General features: G+C 38.6%; 1 pseudogene; it reads right to left on the minus strand.

Annotated features, from left to right (window-relative positions):
- Positions 1-9148: 9148 nt before the first annotated feature.
- On the minus strand, positions 9149-9872 carry LOC100139130 (solute carrier family 25 member 16-like; annotated as a pseudogene).
- Between the last annotated feature and the right edge of the window lie 2578 nt (positions 9873-12450).

A 12450-nucleotide genomic window follows, 5' to 3' on the forward strand; every position in this document is an offset into this window, starting at 1 on the left:
TTGAGAAACATAAGAATTAACTTGCAAAAGTTTAATTACAATGTACTTTTAAAAATGTAATTTCCTTTTATACTCAATATATCATGATCATTCTTCAATGAAGATGTGGCTTATTCCTTAAGTGTTGTGTATGAACTACATACTACTCAGTACTGTGTTGTATGAATGAACCATCATTTCATCTTCTCCTTGATAGACGACTAGCTCAGAAGGTCTTGATGTCATTCTTAAACCTGAGCCATGATGATTGTTGCCCAGACTTTATGAATTTTGCTGCAGAAAGTTGTTGGTCAGAAGGTGATAATATTAAGACCATAAAAGGGAAATCTAATGGGAAGAGGGTAGAGGATGACAAATCACCACCAGACTCCTTTGAGGAACCTCGATTCTCAGGAGCTGCTATATGCATTGATTTCAAGGCAGATAATTGAACCGGGAGGGCAAGATTTTCTCAGTGGTGCCTCTGTGACTGGTGTTTGGAACCACATCTGAACACTGCTGGTGATCTTGGTTGTGGTTATTTAGTCGCTAAGTTGTGTCCGACCCTTTTGATCCTATGGATGGTAGCCTGCCAGGCTCCTCGGTCCATGGGATTCTCCAAGCAAGAATACTGGATCGGGTTGCCATTTCCTTCTTTAAGGGATCTTCCTGACCCAGGAATTGAACCCTGGTCTCCTGCATTGCAGGCAGATGATTTACCAACTGAGCTATAACAGCCCTCATTTCAGTGTACTAGTTCACTACCCTGAACTAAGGAGATTCAACTCAAATTCTTTGCAATAGGAGGGCCATGTAAATAAATGCCATAAGATAGATATGCTATAAAAGCCAAATAAGAAATGGCTAAACCTTTCAGATGTATACCATTTACCATGTACATAAACATAACTAATCTTCATGCTGACCCGATAAATTAGGTGCTATCATCTCATTCTGAAAAAGGCAAGCATCACCCCCTCTAGGAAACTTCTCAATGTTGACCTTGCCCTTCTTGGTACCTACATACTCCTTTGAGGTACAAATGGGCTATGAAATTGGCCAAATTGTTTGCCGATGGTTAATAAGGTCGTGAGAGAGGGAGAAAGTGGGAACCTTTAGTTCTACTGAAAGGTAGGTTGCCAGATAAGATCCTTCTCTAGGGGAACTTCCCAACCCAGGGATCAAACCTCCTGCACTTCTGGCAGATTATTTACTGACTGAGCCACCAGAGAAGCCCCACATAATACAGGATGCCCTGATAAACCTGTTTTTCATGTTAACAATGCATAACTTCATAAGTGTATATACTAAATCGATACATGTGTAAATATGGATATATTTACACAGTTTCCTTTCTTTCTGTGGGCCCATGCTGAACAGCAATCACTGGATAAGGGCTAACACAAGGGATGCAAACTTGCAGACATGTCCAGGACCAGAGTCCAGTGACAGGCCTCGGGAGAGATGAGTGTGGACATCAGGAAAACAGTGCATACTGAGACTGGGAGAGACAGAGATGCTAAAAAAGTGTTCGACTGAATCTGGGTGGGATGCCCATAGCATCTTCTGGATAGAGTCCAAGAACCATCCTGAAAATGTGACAGGTAAGAATAAACTTAAAATGAGACTCAAATAGATGTGAGAATTTGGGGGGAAACCTGTAACAGGGTCAGTAGACTAGCTCTAACCCTCACTGCTGCACGTGGTCCCGAGGTCATACATAATTTTCACCATTTTTCTTCCATTACTACACACTCTAGATTACCTGTCCCTTTGGCTAGTATTTTTGCTGGATTAGACCACTTGTCCGGTGGCCTAGACATTTACCCCGAGTTTCTGATTACCAGAAGGGGCTATTTCCCTATGCATAGATATGATCCCAGCCATGTCACTACTTCTACTATCAGCTCTGACTTTCAAACAAAGTCACATATTGCAGAAGAAGGAAGTTCTGAGCGATGCTGGTTTCCCATGTACCCACACATTCCTGATGGCCTTAGTAACACAGTGCTCAAGTGTGAAGTGCTAGTTCTTACTAGGGAAGAGTGGGCCACCTCTGTGTACTTAAGAGTTCAGGGGGTCTGCAGAACCAACCCCCTCAAGGGACTCTGGATGGGGAAATGTGGATAGTATTTTTCCAAATAGGACCCTGACTTGAGCATAGCAGACCTGCCTTAAGTGAAAGTCGCTCAGTCGTGTCTGACTCTTTGCAACCCCATGGTCTATACAGTCCATGTAATTCTCTAGGCTAGAATACTGGAGTGGGTAGTCTTTCCCTTCTCCAGGGGATCTTCCCAATCTAGGAATCAAACCAGGATCTCCTGTATTATAGGTAAAGACCAACTGAGGTATCAGGGAGCCAGTATTCTGGCCTGGAGAATGCCATGGATTGTATAGTCCGTGGGGTGGCAAGGAGACCTGCTTTGGCTGAGCATTAAAATGTTGTTCATTGAATAAGAGGTTAGCTATGGATTTGTCACATACGGCCTTTATTATGTTGTGGTATGTTCCTTATATGCTCAAGTTTTGAGTGTTTTTTTAATGTTGAAAGGATGTTAAACTCTGAAATGCTTTTCCTGAATATATTGAGATGAATTGATGATTTTCGTCTCTCACTTATTAATGTGCTGTATTACATTTATTGATTTATTTGTGTTGAACCATCCTTGCATCCCAGGGGTAAATCCTACTTGGTTATGGTGAACAATCTGCTTAATGTGCTCTTGAATTCGGTCTGAAAATATTTTCTTTAGAATTTTTGCATCTGTATTCATCAGAGATATTGGTCCGTGGTTTTCTTGTATGCCTTTATGTGGCTTTGGTATCAGGGTAATGCTAGCCTCATAAAATGAGTTTTCATTTTTAGAAATTTTTTTTTTCCCAAAAAGTTTGGAAGGATTGGCATTAATTCTTTAAATGTTTGGTAGAAATCATCTGTGAAGCCATCAGTCCTGGGCTTTCCTGTGTTTATTATTGATTCAGTCTCCTTTTTATTGGTTTGTTCATATTTTCTATTTCTTATGTAGTTTTGGTTGGTTGTTTAAGTGTGTTAAGAACTTATCCAGCTTTTCTAGGTTCAGTTCAGTTGCTCAGTCATGTCTGGCTCTTTGCGACCCCATGGACTGCAGCACACCAGGCTTCCCTGTCCTTGACCAACTCCTGGAGCTTGCTCAAACTCATGTTCATCCAGTCGGTGATGCCATCCAACCATCTTATCCTCTGTTGTCCCCTTCTTCTCTTGCCTTCAATCTTTCCCAGCATCAGGGTCTTTTTCAATGAGTCAGTTCTTCACATCAAAACATCCAAAGTATTGGAGTTTCAGCTTCAGCATCAGTCCTTCCAATGAATACTCAGGACTGATTTCCTTAAGGATTGACTGGTTTGATCTCCTTGCAGTCCGCGGGACTCAGGTCCCTTAATTTTCTAGGTTTCCACAGTTTTTTGGGCACATTTTTGCTTAGAGTAGTCGCTCATGACCTTCTATATTTCTGTAGTATTGGTTGTAATATCTCCCATTTCTGGTCGTATTTGAACCTTCCTTTTTCTCTTAGACTAGGTAAAGGTTTGTTTTGTTTCTTTTTGAAATACCAGTTCTTATTTCATTGATAATTTCTATTTTGTTCTCTATTTACTCTCATCCTGATCTTTATTTTCTTCTCAATTTGGGCTTTGATTGTTTTTTCAGTTCATTGAGTAATAAATTGAGACTTTTTTCTTAATGTAAGCATTTTTCAATATATACTCCCCTCCTTGAACATGTATCCATTTTCATACATTTCAAGATTTTCTTAACTTCTTGCTTTTTTGACACATTGGCTGTTCAGGCCTGTTTTAATTTTTATATATTTGAATTTTCCAGTTTCCCTGTTGATTTCTAGTCATGCCATTGTGAACAGGAAAGATAGCTGGTATAATTTCAATGTTTTAAAATTTTCTGGGACTTGTTTTGTGACTTACCACGTGTTGAAAGTGAGGTAATGAAGTCCCTTACTATTATTGTATGTTGTCTATTTCTCCCTCCATATCTGTTGTTGTTCAGTTGCTAAGTCGTGTCTGACTCTTTGTGATCCCATGGGCTGCAGCATGCCAGGATTCTCTATCCTCTACTCTATTGTGGAGTTTGCTCAAATTTATGTCCATTGAGTCAGTGATGCTATCTAATCATCTCATCTGCTGCCCTCTTCCCCGTTTGCCCTCAATCTTTCCCAGCATCAAGGTCTTTTCCAGTGAGTTGGCTCTTTGCATCAGGTGGCCAAAGTATTGGAGCTTCAGCTTCAGTATCTATTAGTGTGTGCTTAATGTATTTACGTTCTCTGATGTTGAGTGCATATATATTTATGGTTCTTACTGCCTCCTGATGGGTTGACCCTTTTATCATTACACAATGACCTTCTTTGTTACAGTTTGGACTTAAAGTCTGTTTTGTTGGATATAAGGATAACCCTCCTTTTTCAGTTTCCACTTGCATGAAATCACTTTGAGCCTACATATGTCCTTGAAGCTGACGAGTCTCTTGTAGGCAGCTTATGTTTGGGTCTAGTTTTTTTTTTTTTTTAATTATTAATTCATCCAGTTACCTTGTGCCTTTTGATTGGAGAATAATCTATTACATCTAATGTAACTATTGGTGGTAGGTCAGGACTTACTGTTGCCATCTTGTTAACTGTTCTCTGTGCTTTAGTTTTTCGTTTGTTCCTTTCTTGGTCTCTTGCTATCTTCCTTTTGAACTGATAATCTGCCATAGTGGTATGCTTTGATACTCTTCTCTTTATGTTGTGTATGTATTCTATAGGTTTGTGTTTATCTACTACGGGTTTTTTTTTTGTGGTTACTCCGTGGCTTCCTCGAAATATTTTATAGATATAATAGTCTATTTTATGCTGATAGCAACTTAACTTTGATCGCATATGAAAACTCTACCCTTTTACTTCCCCCAAACACGTTCCGTTTTTAATTTCACAAATTACATCTTTTTTATATTGCATATTTTTTATTAAGACTTACGTAGCTATAGCTATTCATATATTTGTCCTTTGACCTTTTTGAGTAAAATTTATTTTTAATATACTATGTATTCTGTAACAGACACAGAATGTAAAATTTTATTTTAAAAATTTGCAGTCCTTTAATTGGTAACCTGAGATACTTATTTTATACATTTAAATTATCTAAAGATTTGATAACAGTATTTAGATACATTGTAACCCAGAAATGAAAATATACAAAATAGTTCTAGGAACGCATGTATTTTTATGTACAGATCCACTTATAAATCATACAAAGGTACATATTTATTTTAAAATTAAGAGTTTGCAAATGAAACCAGTTTATCTAGTTTCTTACCAAGGTATGACAAAAATATTTTATGCAAAAAATAAAAACTGAAGCAGAAATAAGACTTTCAACTTACGATTTTTAACATTCAGTTCAGTTGCTCAGTCGTGTCCGACTCTTTGCGACCCCATGAATTGCAGCACGCCAGGCCTCCCTGTCCATCACCAACTCCCGGAGTTCACTCAAACTCATGTCCATAGAGTTGGTGATGCCATCCAGCTACCTCATCCTCTGTCGTCCCCTTCTCCTCCTGCCCTCAATCCCTCCCAGCATCAGAGTCTTTTCTAATGAGTCAACTCTTCGCATGAGGTGGCCAAAGTATTGGAATTTCAGCTTTAGCATCAGTCCCTCTATTGAACACCCAGGACTGATGTCCTTTAGGATGGACTGGTTGGATCTCCTTGCAGTCCAAGGGACTCTCAAGAGTCTTCTCCAACACCACAGTTCAAAAGCGTCAGTTCTTCGTCATTCAGCTTTCTTCACAGTCCAACTCTCACATCCATACATGACCACAGGAAAAACCATAGCCTTGACTAGACAGACCTTTGTTGGCAAAGTAATGTCTCTGCTTTTGAATATGCTATCTAGGTTGGTCATAACTTTCCTTCCAAGGAGTAAACATCTTTTAATTTCATGGCTGCAATCACCATCTGCAGTGATTTTGGAGCCCCCAAAAATAAAGTCTATCACTGTTTCCACTGTTTCCCCATCTATTTCCCATGAAGTGATGGGACCAGATGCCATGATCTTCATTTTCTGAATGTTGAGCTTTATTTTTAACATTAGCAAACTATAAATTGCTATTTCTGAAGCCTAAACCATAACTGTTCTCCCTTGCATTTTTGTCATGCTTATAATAAAACTTAAAAAGAACTCAACACAATACGTGGAATTCTCACATTTTAAACCATTTTAATACAAAGGATAGCAATTCAAATCATGTTTTACATTTCCGTGTGTGTGTGTCACTCAGTTGTGTCTGGCTCTTTGCTACTCCATGGACTGTAGCCTGCCAGGCTTCTCTGTGCATAGGATTCTCCAGGCAAGAATACTGGAGTGGGTTGCATTTCTACTTAAGTTTATATTGCACTAAAATTATTTCACAAGGAAGAACTATTTGATGTATCATGACATAATGCCTTAGAAACATTATTTGATGTTCATATCTATATTAGTAGGTATTTTACAGTGGACTTAGATGATCTGGTATATACCAAAATATTTAATGAAAACAAATCTATAACTAATCTATTTCAAGAGCAAAGATACTCAATATTTTTATTGCCTTTGGGAAATACACTGACTTTTAAAAAACACCTTTAAATCACTCATAGAAACTGGAAGTAACATTTGCACAATACCTGAAAATTCTTATTGTTGAGTCTGTGTGGGTTAGCTGTTCAGTCATGTCCAAATCTTTGTGACCCCATGGACTGTAGCCTGCCAGGTTCCTCTGTCCATGGAATTTTCCAGGCAAGAATACTGGAGTAGGTAGACATGTCCTTCTTCAGGGGGTCGTTCCAAGCCAGGGATCAAACCTGGATCTCCTGCACTGCAGACAAATTCTTTACCATCTGAGCTACCATGATAAGTCTCTCTACACAGCTACTTTTTCAATACAACTTTTATTAAGGAAATTAAGAGAAAATGTCCTTTTATTGAGTACAGCAGAATTACATAAGAGCAATATTAAGAATAATAGTTCAATGTTGGCTTTAAGCTATGTTTTATATACCTTAAATTTCCAATTCTCTTCATTCTGCTGCAATATAACCAAGCCCGTCTATGATAAGAACCAATGTCAGTCTTTGAACATCATGATTACAATTAAAAGCTTGGAATAGCATGATAAAGAAAAAGGTAACACTTTAAAAAAAAAATCTAGTTGATTTACAATATTGTACTAGTTTTGGTGTATAGCAAAATGATTCAGATATATGGAAAAACTCAATATATATATAAAGACTTTATATATTTCACATTACTTTTCATTTTAGCTTATTACAAGACATTGAATACAGTTCAGTATGTTATACAGTAAATCCTTGTTGCTTATGTATTTTATATGAACTGGTTTGTATCTGATAATTTATCCTTTCCTCCTCCCCTTTCCCCTTTGGTAACCATAGTTTCCTTTCTGTCTGAGTCTGTTTCTGTATTGTATATGGACTCATTTGTATCATTTTTAGATTCCACATTTAAGTGATACAATATTTGTCTTTCTCTGACTTAATTCACTTAGCATGATAATCTGTCCATGTTGCTCCAAATGGCAATATTTCATTCTTTTTTATGGCTAAGTAATAATTCCATTGTATGCATGTATATATTTAATATGTGTGTGTGCTCAGTCATGTTCAATTCTTTGTGACCCCTTGAACTGTGGCCTGCCAGGCTCTTCTGTCCATGGAATTTTCCAGGCAAGAATACTGGAGTGAGTTGCCATGCTGTCCTCCAGGGAATCTTCTAACCCAGGGATGGAATTCGCATCTCTTACATCTCCTGCATTGGCAGGCAAATTCTTTACCATTGCGCCACTTGAGAAATCCATAATAATTCCATTGTATGTATATAAACACATACATATGTGTATGTGTATATGTACACAACACATCTTAAGCCAATCATTTGTTGATGGGCACTTGGTGTATTCCATGTCTTGGCTGTTGTAAACAGTGCTGAACATTGGGGTTCATGTATCTTTTAGCTGTCTTTTCTGGGTATATACCCAGGTGTGAGATTGCTGGATCATATAATAGTAGCTCTGTTTTCATATTTTAAGTAACCTTAATGGCAACCTCTTAAATCCCATTTTAAATTAACCTTATTTCCAAATAATACTTTTAAATGATTTCAATTAACCTATTGATTAGCCAGCATCAGCTTATAAATCCCCCCCCCCCCAATATTCCAAGGTATAACTTTCAGCATCAGAAAGCATAGTAAGCACTTTTGATTATGATGAACAAAAAAATCAAGTGCTAAAATACCAGTGGTTTTCAGTGACAGGGTAAATGTCTCCCTCCAAGTATGTTCTTCCCACAAATTAAGATTTCATTTTTCTCTCAAAGAGTTTAAGGAAATCATAACTTTTTTTAGTTGAGGTGAAAAAACTGCTTCATAAGTTCATGTATTGTAAAAGCCACTGTGTGAGGAAGAACACAGTGGGTATAATTAAGAGAGAAACCACGATCCCTTTGAATTCCATGGTGTCCATAGACATACTTTATAGTCACCTTCCTGGTAAGACACTTTTCAAATTCTGAAGGAGCAGTTCCTAACTACAATTACCAAAGAATACAACAAATGAGTAGGATACAACGACTCTGTGTTTTTGTTCCAGTAACACCACTGCAATGTAAGTTTGTGAGTTTTCAAAACAAAGACATTAGGATACAGCAAGTCCCCTACAAATGAATGAGTTCCATTCTGAGTGCACATTGGTAAGTCCAGTTTGTTCGTTAAGTCCAACAAAGTAGGCCTCGGTACCCAACTAATATATTTGGCTATATAGTAGTACGGTATTATGATAGGTTTATAAAACTTTGCAAACAAATACACTTAAAAACACAAAAGTAAAATATTTTTAATCTTACAGTACAGTACTTACCAGCTGTATCAGTAGTACCAGCTATATCACCGCTGCTTTTATGCTTGCTTCTAGACATCCTGGGCTTGAACTAAAGATACTGTGCTACTGTACTCTCTACAGTGCTACACAGTGATGTACACGCGATCACAACCACTTGTAGAAGATGCACACATGTGCCAATGCACGCCAGACACAGGAACTAACATGATTGGACATGTGAACACACACTCACATCTTTGAAAGTTTGCAAATTGAAGGTTTGTATGTAGGGGACTTACTGTTATCAGAAATTCTGCCCAGAACGTAAGGAGCACAGGAAAGGTACCAGAAGGAAAAAAGCAAGCAACCAACCAAATACATGCCTATGGAACCATTCCCAATACAGCAGGTATCAGGCCTCTGTAAAATACAAAGTAATCACTTTCCTTTGCTCAAACAATTTTGAAAGCATGACTAATTCCTGTATAAGTATGTTCCTCTTTCACTTGGAGTGTTCGGTGTACTCGAACCATGTGTAGAGGGTAAGTACCGATAACTGCCGTTAAACCTGCCACAGATCCAGCCATTAATCTGTGTACAGACCAGAAACTCAGCTTTGTAGTAGTAAATGTTCCATCATGCTCAAATGCGAAAAACTGGATTGCACCATAGGGAAATATTCAGATCATCATTGCAATAATCCCTTTATATTAATACAATCCAAGGTATCCATCCTTTGGGAAATAGCAGGCAATGCAGAAAATACTTCCGAATGTTTTTAGCATTGACTGTGAGCTTGTAATAAAACTTTTACTTGATCCACAGGGGCAAGTGTTTTGGCACAGCATCTTGCAACACCTCTAGCCAGGAAGAAGCAAAACCAGAAGTCCTGGACTGCAGTGGGCCCTCCAAGTTCCAGCTGCCGAGATGGGTTAGCCAAAACCAGGGCTGCCTTGGGAGCTTTGGTCAAATTACAACCCAAGGGCATTAGCCATGGCCAGAATGGGCAGTGACAGGGCACTGACTGACTGGCAGGTAGGGCAGTGAGTGAAAGTCACTCACGTCCGACTGTTTGTGATCCCATCGACTATGCAGTCCAGGGAATTCTGCAGGCCAGAATACTGGAGTGGGTAGTCTTTCCCTTCTCCAGGGGATCTTCCCAACCCAGGGATAGAAAGAACCCAGGTCTCCCACATTGCAGACAGGTTCTGAGCCACAAGGGTCCTTTAACTGCCATACTAGAGTTACGTGGTTATAGTATTGAAAGTATTCTGAATTTGACTATATACTTAGTGTTACCAGTGTGATGCATGTGTGTGTATTTATTTTTGTACTGGGCCTTCGTTGCACTAGACCTACTGTATTAGATCTTTGTTGCTTTTCTCTAGTTGTGATGAATGGGGGCTATTCTCTAGCTGTGGACCATGGGCTTTAGGGTGCATAGACTCCGTAGTCGCAGCTCCTGGACTCTAGGGTGTGCGGGCTCAATAGTTGTGGTGAATGGGCTTAGTTGCTCCATGGCACGTGGGATTTTCCCAGATCAGGGATGGAGTCCATGCCTCCTGCACTGGCAGGTGGATTCTTTACCACTGAGCATTCAGGGAAGCCTCTACACGTGTGACGAATACTTTCATAAGCTTACATTAGAAGTTAGCATCCTTTCATATTAATATGAAAAACAGCTTTCAGCATTTCTTGTAAGGCAGGTATAGTGGTGATGGATTCCCTCAGCTTTTGGTTGTTATGAAAAGCTTTATCTACCCTTTATTTCTGAAGGATAACTTTGCTGGGTAAACTTTTCTTGGTTGGCAGTTGCTATGTGACCATGCTGGTGCTTTAGGTTTTGGAACTGTGAAAAATATCCATTTATAAGCCATGCAATTTGTGGTATTTTGCTATGGCATCTTGAATGGACTATATCAATTAAAATAGAATTGTTTATTGAAATTATTTTTCTCTGGTAGTGCTTTCTTCCTCCTTCATGTATTACACACTTTGGTCTTGATGATTGTATCCCTAAGCACTTTACATATACATGTACCTCTATATACAGATATTTTTCAAGATGATCAATAAGATTGTAATTGCATATGTTCAATATTTTTCCTATGAACACATGGACAGGTTTCTAAGTGCATTCAGTTATACTTCAGTATTCTTTAAATGCTATATAAAACTGGATAGTATGGACAATGTGATTAAAAAAAACACTTTTCCATGTAATGAAAATCTTGGTTGTGCCCAATTCATTGCTCTTGTAAGCCTGTTCACTGGAAAAGTTACAAAACTATTTAAGGATATGTATGTGTGTGTGTGTGTGTGTGTATGAAAGATTGCTAGCAGTGCAATACAATCCTTTCAGTTCAAGGAACTGAGAGATACAGAGGGCAAGAAATTTATCTAAGGCCAGATTTAAACCATGTCTGACGCCAGTGATCATAAAATTTCCATGAAACTCTGCCAGCCTTTCAGCTTATATACTTAATAAGGAAGAATGGACTCATTAATGTGATTGATAGATGCCTCGAGTAATTTTTGAAATCCAAGGCAGTAACTGTCATGTATTTTCATCTTGTCATTCTTTTGCTAAGTATGGTTCTTAAACATCAGGGATGTTTTTGTTGGGAGGATGAACATTACAAGTTTTTTTTGGAATAGGGAATTGAGGCCCTGGGTCTTCAGATTCTTTTCTTCTCTCCTCTCTTCCTTTTCCCCTTTTCTTTTCTTGGTTATTTATCCAAGGCTGCCCATAGGCATAATCTGAGTACTCTAGTACATTAGCCTATGTAATGGGGATACAAAAGAACTCTGAACAATGGGAGCGACAACAAGGAAGTTAATACTCTACAGTAGGGATAGGGTTAAATGGATAGCTTGGCCATAAGAGAAGGTGAAGAGTCTTTTCTGCTTGGAGATGGACATAGTTGGTAATGCTTGAGTTGAAAATTGAAGGATGAGTAGACATTTGTCTAGGGAAGGCATGCTAATCATAGGGAACAGGATGTAAGCGCTTGGTGTTCTGAAAATAATTGGTACAATCAGACAAATGTCTATTTTCTATCCTGGGATTGGCAGGAGTTGCAGTGGGAAGTAAGAAAAACCAAATCACAGAAGGCCTGTCCCCTGAAAAAACTCGGTCTCTCTTGCCTCCAATCTTGTCTCATGTTGTAGTAATCATCTAGCTGAGAGATGAGGGCCTAAGCTGTGGGATGAGACAGGATAGATGTGAGAGATTTAAAGATTGAATCAATGCCAGCTGAAACTTAGCCAGGGTCCTAGTTCTGTTGAGCCTCAAACTAATTGGGAGACAAAGTTAGCCAAGAGATGGGAAAATTGGTAGTTAGCCAATTTCTTGTCTGATTCAAGATTTCCAGAGTTACTTGATATATCCATGTCCAAGGCACTTTCTCAGGGACAATATAAGGCATTTCAGTGTATGGGATTCTAAATTGCTTTTCAGGAAAGTGTGAGAGTAGTTAAAATTTACAAAACAATCCTGAAGTAATGGGTTAAAAATAGAGTTCAAAGGTTGAATCCTGGTCAATCCTAGTGTAAAAGGTTGCTAG

This window comes from Bos taurus, chromosome 6, assembly GCF_002263795.3.
Source record: "Bos taurus isolate L1 Dominette 01449 registration number 42190680 breed Hereford chromosome 6, ARS-UCD2.0, whole genome shotgun sequence".
In the NCBI taxonomy this organism is placed as follows: domain Eukaryota; kingdom Metazoa; phylum Chordata; class Mammalia; order Artiodactyla; family Bovidae; genus Bos; species Bos taurus.